The following is a 15,167-nucleotide window of genomic DNA, read 5'->3' as shown; positions in this document are numbered from 1 at the left end:
GCACAACAACAACCATTTTCCTCTTTGCAGATTGACAGCATTAAAAATACTCTTGCTGCATATTCACTTGTTATTGCTACAGAGAAAATTCAGACCACAAGGCCCTGGAAATATTTGGGATGGACTTTGACGGATCAAATAGTAATACCTCAAAAATTGGAATTACAATTGGACATTAAAACTCTACATGACACACAGAAGTTGCTGGGAGACTTACAGTGGCTGAAGCCCATCGTGGGAATACCAAATCATTTATTAGAAACCCTACAGCCTTTGTTAAAGGGCGTGGACCCTACTACTCCTGTACACCTGACAAAGGAGCATCATTTTGCTTTGCAGCAAATTAGTAACTGTGTACAACAAGGGTATGTGTCTCGTCGACAACTCGACCACCCCATTGACCTTACTATCTGGAATAGCCCTTGCCACTTGCTTGGTGCTCTCTCTCAACTACAAAAGAAAACGGGGGAGATACGGGTGTTTGAATGGTTATCACCACCACTACAGCATAAGAAAACAATATCTTCAAAAATTGAACAATTGGCTGCATTAATCAAAAAGGGGCGTCTCAGAATTCTTGAAGTGGATGGTAGAGAACCTGCTACTTTTAGATTGCCTATGGAAAAAGAAACCTTGGACTGGTACTTGATTAATTCGAAGGATTTACAGGAAGCATTATTGATGTCACCTGCTAAAGTAGAGACTAGTAAATTAGTGCCTAGAGTTTTGCAATGGATGACAGAATGGAACTGGATCACTCGACCTTTGAGAGAAGAACGCCCCATAGAAGGAGCTATTACAGCCTTTACAGATGCAGGAAAGAAATCAAGGCGTGCTGCTGTTACCTGGCAAGAAAAGGGACAATGGAAGCATCAACTCCTCACAGCAGACCCTGCAGATAGCTTACAAACCCTGGAATTGTTAGCAGTAGTATGGGGAGTGTCCAACTTACAGGAAACTTTAAATGTAGTCACAGACTCTATGTATGTTGCAGGAGTAGTCAAACGAATAGAGGAAGCAGCAATTAAGGAAGTGAATAATAAACGATTGTATGAGTTACTGATACAGTTAAGGAAGGCTTTACGAGAGAGAAATGCAGCGTATTCTGTAATTCATATTAGGAGTCATAAATGGTCTGAAGGTTTAGGAGAAGGGAACGAACGTGCAGATAAATTGGTTACTCTACCCATTGATAATTCTTGTCCTATTGATAAGCATACATTGGCCAGAGAAGCACATAGTAGATATCATCAAAATGCAAGAGGATTAGCAAGGCACTTTGAGCTGAGTTTGTCAGAAGCCAAGGCCATTGTTAGAGCATGTCCGACATGTAGTTATCATAATGGTGGAATAGGTTTAGGCATCGGGGTTAATCCTCGAGGTTTAGAAATAAATGAGAAATGGCAAATGGATGTTACACACATGGCTAGATTTGGTAAAGTCAAGCATGTGCACGTCACTATAGATACATATAGTCATTACGTATGGGCTATGGCTCAGGCAGGAGAGAAAGCTATACAGGTTATCAGACATCTGTTAAGTTGTTTCACTGTTATGGGAGTTCCAAAGAGTATCAAAACGGATAATGGTGCAGCTTATGTAAGTGCTAGGGTCCAGAAATTTTTGAATCAGTGGTCTGTTAAGCATGTGACAGGTATTCCACACTCCCCTACTGGACAGGCAATAGTGGAAAGAGCAAACAGTACCCTTAAGCAGTATATTGAAAAACATCAAGATTTGAGAGATCCACAAGCATGTTTGGCTAAGGTTTTGTATGTGATTAATCATTTATGTATTTTTGGGGAAGACGATACCCCTCCTGCAATTAAACATCATCCGAGGTCAGGTCAGGAAACTACTAAGGAAACAGAGGTTTGGGTTAAGTATAAGAACCCAAGTACAGGATTATGGGAAAAACCTGCAAAAGTATTATATTGGGGTCGGGGGTATCTTTGTGTTTCCTCACCTACAGGGCCTTTGTGGGTGCCTGCTAAGTGGACTAAACCTGTTTTTGATGCAGCCTCTGGTGGATCGCCTTACGGAGGAGGACAGGGAGCGACTGGGGAAGAAACTGCTTCTAGTACTACCACCGCTACTGTTACAATTGAAGGGGTACTCGGAAGCGGTGGACAGAGCACTGACACGTCACTACCAGATGGCCCAGGAGTTGATTCGTTTCATTGACTCATTATCAACTTTTCGCTTAACAAATCCAGCGAAAGAACATTGCCTTGACTGTCACAATTCACATTGTGCTGCCTGGATAGCCCTACGTTGTGGGGGTTGTGATAGGACTTTTTGGATAGAACAATCATTATTACGGGATTTGTGGTGTCACACTTGTGAACACAAGCACAGGTGGGGTAAAAGCTGGCAAGATGAATTAAGGAGACAAAAAGGGCAAAATGCATATATAGCTTTAAATCTTTATGAGTCTCCTGAACAGAAGATTCTTGCTTATTATCGATGGGAGGTACAATGTATTGTGAATAGAATTAAGGTTCAAAGTAAATCACATATAGTTTCTATAAGGTGTAGGAAATTAATACCTTTAACACAGCATTCAATTGTAGGACCCTTCAAAGGGAATCCTGATAGAGCATTAGATTGCTGCATTGACAAGCTGCAAAAATTGAGTTTGCAAGTGGCAGGACCAGTAAGATTAGGAGCAGCAAGATTGAAGATAGATAAGAAAAGGAAGACAAAAAGGGAACGATCTCATCTGAGTAAGGATATCAGTGATTGCTAATTAATTTTCTATGATTAGGACAATTTTACAGTTGTGGGACCCTCAGGAGGATATAGTTGTTGAAGAAGATAACGAACAAGAACTACGATTACGAAATAAGATACACCTTGTGTTAAAGAAAGACCTTGAGCTGTTAGCCTCATATAGTAAAGAGGCTGAAGAGGCTTTGCGATCACCACCATTGAATTGGTTGCATTGGGTTGAAGATACAGAATTTTATACTGGTCCTTACTTAGATTCGCTTCCTTGTTATGTTTGCAAAAAGGATAAAGATAAATGCTATGCATGGGTAGCTTTGCATTGTGCAGATTGTAATCAGGTTTATTGGTATTCACAGAAGTCATTGGGATATTTATGGTGTACATCTTGTTTTGGAAAGTGGATTCGAAATCATATCTGGGTTAGAGCTCTTGAACAAAGTACTGGCCTGCCAGGACGGACCGGATTACAGCTCTTTGAGAGTGCAGAACAAGTGGTTATAGCATATCTTAGGTGGAAGTTGCAGGAAATACTTAGAATATTTGAAATTAATAAAGCCTCACGCATCATAGCAGCTCGCTGTAAAGCTGATTTGCCTTCAAACTTACCTCATGCTATACCTGTGAGCAAGGATGCTGATTTGGAATTAGATCAGTATATTCAAAAATTGACTCAGTCTTACAATAGACAATCTAGCAAACCAGGGAAAAGACAGAGAAGAAAGGAAAAACAAAGCAAGCAGAAAGAAAAATGAGGTTTGTTCTTGTTATACTGCTCAATGCTGTAGCAAGTGAAGCAGTAGGAATAACACACTTTAGTCAACCAAGAGAAAATTTATGGGTGACACTTGCTAATCAAACTAACCAATCATCACTTTGTCTTGGAGGAGTCACTAACCCATTTCGAACATGCCTGGTGGGACTTCCGGTATGGTCTCCTGGAGAATTTTGCAGTTTGATAAACAATCGAACCTTATGTATGTCTAACATGTGAACATCCCATTGCCAGTGCAACAAGGGTATACTGTAAGTCAGAGTGATGGCTATCGTCAATGCTTACTAATCCAATCACTTAACACCTCTTTGCATTCTCCTCCTGAGGAATTGGATCTTTTTGGAAGTACAAACGCCAGCTTTTTTTCTCTATTGGTGCTGTCATTGCAGAGCCTCACGCGCTTGGGACAATAAAGCCGGTAAAAGCCACGTGGCAAGAGGATCCACGTTTCCAGGACAGCAGTTCTGAGGGTGACGATGAGCCTGAGATGACAGAAATGGAACAGGACCAAGAAATGCAAGTTGCATTTGTCTTTGTTGTCTACATGGCTGTAGTAGTTGGATGCTGTGGGAATATTAATAGCAGCACTCAGGGAATGGGAAACTGACATTGCACACCTCTGAGCAATGAAAGTGGTCTTGGAAAACTGTTCATGCTGCACAGAGTCAAAACTCCCAGCAGCCCATTGGATGTGAATGTGAATATGGAAAGAAAGAGTAGAGCACAAGAAACTAACAGGGTCATTTTGGTTTGACCAACTCCAAACTGAGTTTGGCCAAAAGCCCAAGACACAGTCAGTTTTCTCTTTAAAAGAGGGTTTTTTAAAATAAAAAGCTCTATTTGGTTCCTAGGGAATAAAGCTTTTCAATGGATGCCATTTCTCTGAAGCACTAGAGGTTTAACTTGTGTTCATGGAATTTGATAGTACAATTTAGGATGCTCAAATCCCTTTGTCCTTTTCTAGGTTTCTTTCTTTACCACGCACAGAAAGTGCTAGAGCTTTTTTCTTCTCCAAAGATGATGAACGCCTTAGAGGTATGACAGAATTTCTTTACCCCTTTTTGTATTTTCTTTTGATGGAATTGAGTGAGGAGGAAAAAATGCTGCCTAGTTATCCAAGTTTTCTAGTCAAAATTTGCCACCCTCACTTGTGATCCAAGTTGTGGTAGAATCCTGTGAGAAAGTCCTGGTAAAATAAAGGTCAAGCAAATTTCTGGCTTTCTTTTCTTTCAGATAATTGCCTAATAGGAATCTGGAACTTTAGAGTTTAGCAAAAACTTAGTCACTTGACAGGTTACCTAGACATTTTGGTTTCTTGCCAGCGTATCTTAGTGAACTGCGTCTTCCAGCCGGATTTACAGGGTGTGTTGAAATGGAGAGCTCAGGCCTCAGCAGGTCTCAGTTCTGGGGGAAGATGCGGGGTGTTGGTGCTGAGCTTCTAATGCAAGAGCTGCAATTTCAGTGCAATTGAGATTGCAGCATGTTGAGGGAAAGTGCTGCTGCCTTTGATTGTTCTTAGCACACCAGGCTGCAGTAGGGAACATTTCTGCTGGAGCCAAGGTGTGGTGGGGGCAGGAGAACAGGAAGGATGAGAAGGATTGATTTCTGATTTTAGTGCTGTGTTGGACATGATTGTTAGAAGCAGCATCACAATCACAAGTGTTTAAGACTATTAATTGGACGTTTCTGTTGTGCAGAAGGCCCAAAATTATTCTGTAGATCTGAAGAGCTCAGTGAAGAAAAAGAATGTTGGGAAGACAGACGTAGATTATTGCTTGAGGTGAGTATGGAACATCTGTTCCCTGGTAAGTCTAGGTGAAAGCTGAGCATGGGGAGGGATTGCAGGTATGAATGTGCATGCAAAATTAAGTCAGGACCTCAAGAAGTGCTTGAAACTTTGTAATGACCAACTACAAATGATTTCTCCTCTACTTGGTGTGCATAACATCATGCTGTGTGGTCCAGTCAGGTAAACCACTGCTTCTCTGTATGTTAAAGCAGCAGCTACTTAACTGTAATGAATGTATTTAAGAAATACAGTGAATTCAGAAACTTCTAATACTATGTTGTATATTTATCATTTTCAGGAATGCAGGAAGAAGCACAAAGACGCCAAAAGAAAAGTGAGAGCAAAACAAAAAATTTTCTTTAACAGATCAAAAGCTTTTCCTTATTTGTTCCTTGAAAGTGTTGCCAAGCAAGGTTACTTTGAAAATGCTTTCAAAGCTCTGACAGGGATCAATATCAGCAAAGCCTGTTAGGCCGTGTTTGGGAGCTGGGGCTGAGGCTCTCGTGCCCTGGGGAGCCACGGGAAGGCTCCAGGCCTGAGTGTGCGGCCAGGCTGGGGCCATTGAGCTGCAGCCCATCCCTGGTGGAGGCAAGGGCAAGCAGGAATGCCAAGGGAGCCCAGGGCCAGGCCAGGCCAGGCCAGAGCAGTGCCCACAGCCCTCCAGGAGCGGACGGGCTCTGCCAAGCCCAGCCTGGCCACTGCCCCTGGCCCAGAGCCCCGAGGGGCTCCCTCTGGTAGCTGGGCAGCCACGTCCCTGCCCTACTTTCTCCTCCCGTTGTCAGGTCGCACTGACACTCGGCCTGAGCCCAGCCTTCCCTTTTGGGGCCAAGGGAAATCTCTGCTCCTGCCTCTGGCACAGGGCGCTCTGCCAGCAGGTCAGGGAAGGAGACAGCCCCGGAGAGAGCCATGAGCAGTGGAGGAAAGCCAACATCACTGCAGTCTTGCAAAAGGGCACCAAGAAGGAGCCAGGAAACTGCAGGCCCATCAGCCTCAGCTCCATCCCCAGAAAGGAGACAGAACAGCTCCTCTTGGATGCCATCTCTAAGCCTGTGGAATAACAGGAATGGAAACCATGCTTGACCAATCCCATAGGCACCTGTGCTGCAGTGCCTGGTTGGGCTTGTGAGGGGAGAGCAGTGGTTGTTGTCAGCTGGGACTTCAGCAAGGCTTTGTCCCTGCCTCCCATAACAGGCCCCTGAGGCAGCTCAGGGACAGTGGGGTAGAGAAGTGGACAGGGGAGCTCCAAACTCAGGTAGCTGTGATCTCAGGGGGCCGTGCTGGGTCCAGCCTTGTTTGCCTTATTCCCCAGGGTCCTGGCAGAAGGGACGGAGCGCTCCCTCAGCAGTTACTGATGGGACAGAACTGGGAGCAGGGCCTGAGGCACCACAAGGCTCTGCTGCCCTTCAGTGAGACCTGGACAGGCTCGAGAGTTGAGCAGAGAGGAACCTAATGAAGTTGCACTGGGAAAAGCCTCTAGAAGAGCTTCAGGCTTTGTAATGACCAGGCAACACAAGTGTTTTAGTAACGTGGAGTCTATAACATTGTCTTGTAATATCCAGTGAGGGAAACCACTGCTTCTCTGTATGTTATCCGACCAGTCCCTTGTATGTATGTGAAGAAAGTCTTTGAGAGAAATATGAAAGAATTCAGAAACTTCCCCTGATATTATTTTGGATTTTCACGATTTTCTGGAATGCAGGGATAAGTGTAAGGATGCCAAAGAAAGGGAAGTGAAAGCAAATCAATAAATCTTTAAAAACTCAGCAGCCTCTCCTGTTTGTTCCTTGAAGAAGTTGCCAAACAAAGTCACTTTTGCAATCTTTTGAAAGATCTTGCAGGAGAAAGCATTGGCCAAAATGCTGCCCTGTGTTTCTGAACAGCAACTGGCATTTTATGTTCATGCAAGGTCTGTACCAGGGCTTGATGCAAGGTCTGTACCAGGGCTTGGGTTTTTGTGTGTGTATGCTTTGAATGAGAGTCTTTGCAGGACTATTAATAATTAGACCATGTACTGAAGAGAACATGTTACTGTGTTGTGCTGTCCAGTGCTGAAGAGGGTTGCGACAGAGCAGGTAGCTCTGTGTCTGTGTGTAACTTGCATGAGCAGCACAGGAGCAGTGCCCAGGGCCTGGAGAAGCAAACGGGTTCCTGGTGCTGAGGACAAGGTGTCCAGAGCTCAGGATTGTCCGGCCAAGCTCTTCTGGCTCCTTGTGCTTCGAGCCCTGGCTGGGAGCCCTGCAGAGCCCCGGGTGCAGCTTCCCAACTTCCCCCTCTGCCTCCTCCCTGCCTCCAGGGTAAAGGCACTCCCTGGCATTGCACTGGCTGTGCCTCCCTCCTAGAGCAGTGAAGGGATCGTTTCCCAGCCAAGGTGGCTCTGCCATGGAGACAGGAAAATGGACAAACTCCTGCTGCCCCAGCATCAGGCAGCTGCAGGGTGTCCCTGCCTGTCAGCCCCTGCCCTGCTTCCCAGAGATGCCACTGATTGTTCTAGAAGTCATGGATCTGGATTTCCAGGAGCATGTTTGCAAAGACACGAAAGAGAAAAACTGACAAGAATTGTTTGTGCTTCTCTTGCTGAATTTTTCCAATGTATTTTCTAGTAGGAAAGCACGGACCAAACTGGCAAAGTTTATATAATGTAGGAAAAGCATCCTCCTGTATTTGACTTGAGTGGAGGACAGTTGCAAGCTCTCCTGTCAAATGTACACAGAAAATTCTCAGTGCATTTTGTGTCTTTCCACTGAGTCAGTATCAAAGATGACCTTTTTCAGAAGCTTAATACTAATTTTTCCATTTATATGAAATGTGAAAGTTGTTAGTTCATAGGATGCCAGATAACTGAGGTCTGGAGGCAGCTGTGGTGGTGTCCAGGTTTATCTCCAGTACCCAAGGGTGATCAGCAGCAGCATCAAATGAGGTTCATCTTAGTTTTCTGCAGACAGGTGTTGAGGAAAACATCAGTTCACCTAGAGCAGGGTTTGAATCCCTGCAGTGCAGCTGACTCCGCACGGGCTCTCTGGGCCACCGCCTGCCAGGGGCAGGAGCAGAGATTGCCCTTGGCCGGGGCCAGAGCCCTGGCGTGGCAGTGCCTGAACAGCACCTCCCTGCCCACAGTGCCACCCTGGCTGGCTGCCCCTGGGCCTGGCATTTGACCCTGCACTTGCTGCCGGATTCCCGGCCGTGCTTCCACCCTGAGCAAACGCTCGGACCCATCTCAGAAGCTCGGTGCCCGAGGGGGCCGCCACAAGTGGTTGCCAGGGACCTGAGGCCATGGCTGCCCCGATTTTGGGTACACGGCTCTGACGTCAGAGTGGCCATTGTGACCTGTGCCACCAAGGCCACAAAAGGGGACGCTGGGATCAGGTCGAGCCTCAGTGCGACCTGACACCGGGAGGAGAAGGTAGGGTGGGGACGTGGCTGCCCAGGCACCAGAGGGGCCCCACACCTCGGGGCTCTGGGCCTGTGCTGCAGCCTCACCTGCCTCTCCCTTCCCAGAATCAGCGGAGGAACAGCCAGGACACTGCGGTGTTCCTCAGCACGACGACGGGAGGAGAAAGCGGACAGGAGCAGGGCTCACGCAGGCCTGAGCAGGGAGTAGAGCCTCGTGGTTCTGGGCCTGTTCTGCAAACTCCCCCCCCTTCTTTCTCCCCTAGAAAGAGAGTATCTGCACCTCGCAGCGACAACGTCCCTCGAGGACTGCGACGCGGGAGAGACAGCCGCCATGTCTGAGAGCAAGCAGGAGGGCCCTGGTGCCAGGGAGCCAGGTGAGGGCAAAGCAGCCCTGTAACAGCCTGGCCCAGGGGCTCTTGTGGCAGCAGGCAGCGTGGGGATGAGAGCAGAGGCAGGGGGAGGCAGGAGCTGCTCGGCCATGCCGGGGCTGGGAGCCTCCTTCCTGCCCAAGTGGTGCCCAGCTGGGCCAGGGGGCAGCTCCTGGGACAGCCGTGCCCACAATGGCCCCTGCTCTGCAAGGCCTCCAGCCCTGCCCATCAGCCAGGCAGGGACAGAGGAGCCTCGGGGCTGATGCTGCTGCAGGCTCTGAGCCCCGCAGAGCTGCTCGTGCCCCATGCCATTGGCTCTGTCCCCTGCAGCCTGCATGCTGTGTCGCCGTGCCGAGGCTGACCCGGACATGTGCGGTGACAAACTGCAGAAGGGTGGGCTCTGTGCCCACGTGTTCTGCCTGGTGAGTGGCTCCGGGCGCTCCCTCCACCTTTGCAATGGGCAGCTCCTGCCACCCTCTCCTCATCAGCTTCTCCCCTTGCCTGCAGCTCTTTGCCAGTCTTCTATTTCGGCAAGAGAAACGCCACGTTGGAGTGATGGACTTTCTCCCACGAGATCTGCTAATTGCAGTGCGGCGGGCAGCACAGAAGGTGAGAGCCTGACAAGAGCAGGGAGCTTTGTGCCTGGCGAGGTTTGCCAGAGCTTAGCCCAGACAGCAGGAAAGAAAGGCCGGCCCAGCAGCCGGGACAAAGTCTGGCTCCCAGCAGCTGTGGCACAGAAGCCCTGGCACAGGAGCCTCCCTCCTCCAGCAGGCGGCTCTGTGGGCTGGGAGCCAGCAGCGGCCACGTCCAGCGCCCTGCCCGGAGCCCTGCGGCTGCCCGGGGAGGCCTCGAGGCTGCTGCTGCTGCTGCTGACGCGGCTGCTTGGCTCTTTCCAGCGCTGCTGCGTCTGCGGCCAGAGCGGGGCAACCATCATGTGCTGTGTGCCGGACTGTGACAGATGGTTCCACCTGCCCTGTGCCAAGGAGGGCGGCTGTGTCAATGTATACCTTATTGCGTTCAGGTACCTCATCTCTCTTTATGGCCACCCCTGGGGAATGATCCAGCATTTCTCACTTTCCCCATCCATTTTCCTCCAGGTCCTTCTGCCCTGAGCACCGTCCAGAGCAGATGGTGGAGGCGACTCCTGAGCCGGACACCGTTTGCCTCATCTGCCTGGAGCCTGTGGAGGACAGAAAGACCTTCACAACCCTGGTGTGCCCAACGTGCAAAAGGGCCTGGTTCCACAGGGACTGCATCCAGGTAGGAGCCCTCCCCTCAGCCCCGGGGCACAGCAGGTGCTCAGCAGCAGCAGCAGGGCCTCGCTCACCCTGCCTCTGTTTGCCCTGCAGGGACAGGCCTTGTGCGCTGGTGCTTTGTATTTCCAGTGCCCCCTGTGCAGAGACAGCGGGGAATTCCCTGTTGAAATGCTCATCTTGGGGATCCGAGTCCCCTTCAGGTTGGTGTCCTTCTGCCTGGCCCACCAGGCAGGAGGGTGCAAGTGCCGTGCTACGCCAGGCCCTGCCCCAGGAGCCCTGGCTCTGCCCTGTCCTGTCAGTCTGGGCTTCAGCTTCACCCCCAACTTGGAAAAGCTCTGGAGAAATAGCTGGGGCACCCTGGACCTCCGTGAGGGAGAGCAGCAGAAATTCATCATCTCTTCCTTTCTCCATCAGAGACCCAACATGGGAGGACAACGATGCCTTCGCAGATCTAGGAGTGAGGCACGGCCAGTGCAACGCCAAGGATTGCCTTTACCCTGGAGGCAGGGAGGAGGCAGAGGAACAGGGGTAAGTTGGGAAGCTGCACCTGGGGCTCTGCAGGGAACCTGTGTCTCGGCGAGGACTCAAAGCGGGAAGAACCAGAAGCGCTTGGCCAGACAACCACGTGCTGGTACACTTTGTTCCAGAGCTATGAGCCTGTTTGCCTCCCCAGGCCCTGGCAATTGCTCCTGTGCTCCTCCTGTGCTGCTGAGGGCACACACAGGCGCTGCTCTGGCCTGAGGAACAGCACACAGAGTTGGGAGTGTGACAGCTGTGCTGGGCTTGGAACATGTATGAGTCAAAGTCCCCGGTGTCCCTGGGCTGGGGGCAGTGCCTAGGCCGGGCTTGGCAGAGTGCAGCATCCACTGCTGGAGGGCTGGGGGCACTGCTCTGGCCTGGCCTGGCCGGGGCCTGGGCGATCTTTGACATTCCTGCTTGCCCTTACAGCCTCCAGGGATGAGACAGAGCTCAATGGCCCCAGGCCGGCCAGACAGTCAGGACGACAATCTGCTCATGGCTGGTCAGAATCTGAGGCCATCAGCCCCAGCTCCCACAGCCCTGTGCCATTGGTGCTGGTTGCCCCGTCTCCATCTCCAGAGACGGGCAGCCACAGCAGGCCCCACCACGCAGCATGGCAGCAGGCGCTGCCATCTTCCTCACTGGACACCAGCAGCATCAGCAGATCAAGGGCAACACGCAGCACGTCCCCTGACCCTGAGGACAGGGTCCATTCCAGACATGCTGGGCCCAGCCGCAGGCGAAGCTGCTCTCGCCGGCAAAGTCGTGCCCAGAGTCCACCTGTCCGGTCCAGGAGTCGCCGTGACAGGAGCAGTGGGACAGGGCCAAGGGCTGAGAGGCCCAGGCGGAGGGAGACACCATCACCGACATCCCCCAGACGCAGGCGCTCCTGCCAGCAAGGCTGGGCCCAGAGTCCACCTGTCCGCTCCAGGAGTGTCTGTGACAGGAGCAGTGGGACAGGGCCAAGGTCTGAGAGGCCCAGGCGAAGGGAGACATGGCCAGAGCCATCCCCCAGACGCAGGCGCTCCCGCCAGCAAGGCTGGGCCCAGAGTCCACCTGTCCGCTCCAGGAGTGTCTGTGACAGGAGCAGTGGGACAGGGCCAAGTTCTGAGAGGCCCAGGCGTAGGGGGACATGGCCAGGGCCATCCCCCAGACGCAGGCGCTCCCGCCAGCAAGGCTGGGCCCAGAGTCCACCTGTCCGCTCCAGGAGTCGCCGTGGCAGCAGCAGCAGGACAAGGCCAAGGGCTGAGAGGCCCAGGCGAAGGGACACATCATCGGGGACGCCCCCCAGACGCAGCCGCTCCCGCCAGCAGCGCCGGGCCTCGACTCAAACTCTGCGGTCCAGGAGTCGCCAGGACAGGAGCAGGAGGACAGCAGCCAGTGCTGAGAGGCCCAGGCGTAGGGGGACGTGGTCGGGGACATCGCGCAGGAGCAGCCGCTCCCACCAGCGACGTCGGACCTCAACTGGGACCTCCAACAGCAGCACATAGCGCCGTCATCTTTTCTTTCTAGGCCGTGTGTTCCTTGCCGGAAGTGAAGGTGAGAACGGTCAGTGCAGGGACCCTGAGCTGTGCAGCTCTGTGAGCAAACCCGATTAGCTCTTGATGTTTCTACTGGCAGGAAGAAGTCTGTGCTAAATACCTTGATTTCTGTGTAACCGTGTAGCCAGTGATAAGTCACTTAAGGATGTGGCTAATTAAAAAGGACACTTGGTCCTGCCTTTACACTCCAACCTCAGATGTCTCCCCAGTGCTTACCCTTGATAATGAAGCACTCCTTAATGGGCTTGGATATGCTTAGGGAGACATTCAGAGCAAGGTGGCTCTTAGGGAAGCTGTGTCTGAAAAGGACGTATGCTGTGTTGCTATCCTTGAACAATCTCATTTCAGTAAAGCCAAAAAAAGAAGAAAGAGAGTGAGACACTGCCTCAAGTGTCTGAAGACAACTTCTACAGCATTGCTGCGGATTTGAAAGAGGCCTTTCAAGGAAGAAACCAGAATAGACGGTATTTCCTCCGTCTATTCTGGTTTGTTCTTTGAAAGACCTTCGAAGAACAAACCAGAACAGACTGAGGAAAAACCCTGGGACAAAGAGGATGCACAGGACTCTGCCCCAGACGACCATTTGGGACCTTTGCCTGAGGACGACGCAACTCAGGAGACGAGTTCTTTCAAGTTTTCCTTCTTTGGAGGCACAGAGGAGTTGGGCATCAAAGAAGGTAACAGCAGAACCCTTCTAACAGTGCCATTGCTAAGGAAGAGCTTCTGGCAGGCACTGTAGGGCAATATGGTGTAAAGAAGGTCAGGATGCAGGGGATTTTCAGCAACAGAAGTCAGTAATTAGGCAGAAGCATTTTGATCTTCATTTCTGCTTGCTGGGGCTGTGGTAGATTAATGAGAGGTGCCTCATGCTTGCATCTCAGGAATTCTGAAAGGCATGCTTTGAGAAGGCATTGGGGTTTTGGCTGAGTGGTGAAAAAGCTTGTTCTCATGCCCTGAATTCCTCAAACAGGGAAAAAGGTGACACACCAGTCATATCAAGTTTCATAGGACCTCACAAGGCTTTTAAGGAAATGTGCGCTAATGTAGAGGCAGGAGCAAAGTCCGAGAGCTGGCCCCAAGATCCATGAACATTCTGTTTGTTACTGAATTCTACTCTTGGACCTTTAGAAAATGGAAATGGAATGACACATGATCATTGGGGTGTCCTAACCTTAGGTAAATTGGGGCCGTCTGAAATGAAGATGAAACAACATTAACTCGAGTCCCAGTCATGTAGGAGAGAAAAGAAACCCCGTGAAGTTATCCAAAATATTAAAAAAACCAACTCAACAGCACAAAGCAACGAGCCCCCCAGACTTGTGCTGAACTGAGAAGGTATTCAGTGTCTTCTGAATGCAATGAGAAATGTTTAAGAATACATAAGGGATCCCTGGAACAAAGTGGAAAATACAGGAGCAGAAATGTAGCTTAGAAAATCTGGCAGGGTCAGATTCTGTCCTTCCTAAATCTCTCTTCTCCACTGTAAGTATTTCACGTGAAAGGAAGAATTTTTCCCGACGGGTAGAGGAATAATCTGGTTTTGGCTTTTTTTCTCTATTGGTGCTGTCATTGCAGAGCCTCACGCGCTTGGGACAATAAAGCCGGTAAAAGCCACGTGGCAAGAGGATCCACGTTTCCAGGACAGCAGTTCTGAGGGTGACGATGAGCCTGAGATGACAGAAATGGAACAGGACCAAGAAATGCAAGTTGCATTTGTCTTTGTTGTCTACATGGCTGTAGTAGTTGGATGCTGTGGGAATATTAATAGCAGCACTCAGGGAATGGGAAACTGACATTGCACACCTCTGAGCAATGAAAGTGGTCTTGGAAAACCGTTCATGCTGCACAGAGTCAAAACTCCCAGCAGCCCATTGGATGTGAATGTGAATATGGAAAGAAAGAGTAGAGCACAAGAAACTAACAGGGTCATTTTGGTTTGACCAACTCCAAACTGAGTTTGGTCAAAAGCCAAGACACAGTCAGTTTCCCCTTTAAAAGAGGGTTTATTAAAATAAAAAGCTCTACTCAGTTCCTAGGGAATAAAGCTTTTCAATGGATGCCATTTCTCTGAAGCACTAGAGGGTTAACTTGTGTTCATGGAATTTGATAGTACAATTTAGGATGCTCAAATCCCTTTGTCCTTTTCTAGGTTTCTTTTTTTTACCACGCACAGGAAGTGCTAGAGTTTTTTTTTTCTTCTCCAAAGATGATGAACGCCTTAGAGGTATGACAGAATTTCTTTACCATTTTTTATATTTTTTTTCCCTTTTAAACCCTTCCTGTAATTCAGTGAGGAGGAAAAAATGCTGCCTAGTTATCCAAGTTTTCTAGTCAAAATTTGCCACCCTCACTTGTGATCCAAGTTGTGGCAGAATCCTGTGAGAAAGTCCTGGCAAAATGAAGGTCAAGCAAATTTCTGGCTTTCTTTTCTTTCAGACAATTACCGAATAGGAATCTGGACTTGTAGAGTTTACCAAAAAATTAGTCACTTGACAGCTTACATAGACAGTTTGGATCCTTTCAGGTATTTAAATCATCTTTGTCTTTTTCCTCTCTTTCTGGTGTTACCGTTCGGAATGTTGAGTGTTCTTGTCAGCCACATATGTCCCTGTGGTTCTTTGTCCTAATGAATCTGGGGCTTTCTCTTCTGAATGCAGTGAATTTTGTATTTAGAAACAAAGAAAACAACATCCAAAGGAAACATGCACAGTCCCCAAAACCTGCACAGGCCACCAAAACAATTGCTGGTTAGATTTTGTAGAATAGAATCTTAAGACAAGCATAAAGGATGTGCCTTCCACG

General features: G+C 49.4%; 1 long non-coding RNA gene across 1 annotated transcript; it reads left to right on the top strand.

The window, feature by feature from the left end:
• Positions 1-4,466: 4,466 nt before the first annotated feature.
• LOC134422301 (uncharacterized) lies at positions 4,467-5,634 on the top strand. The gene is made up of 3 exons (XR_010028773.1): positions 4,467-4,537; positions 5,200-5,282; positions 5,590-5,634. It is a non-coding gene; the product is annotated as an uncharacterized LOC134422301 (long non-coding RNA).
• Positions 5,635-15,167: the final 9,533 nt, after the last annotated feature.

The sequence above is a fragment of the Melospiza melodia genome, chromosome 10 (assembly GCF_035770615.1).
Source record: "Melospiza melodia melodia isolate bMelMel2 chromosome 10, bMelMel2.pri, whole genome shotgun sequence".
NCBI lineage: Eukaryota > Metazoa > Chordata > Aves > Passeriformes > Passerellidae > Melospiza > Melospiza melodia.
This window is presented reverse-complemented; position numbering and strand designations above follow the sequence as displayed.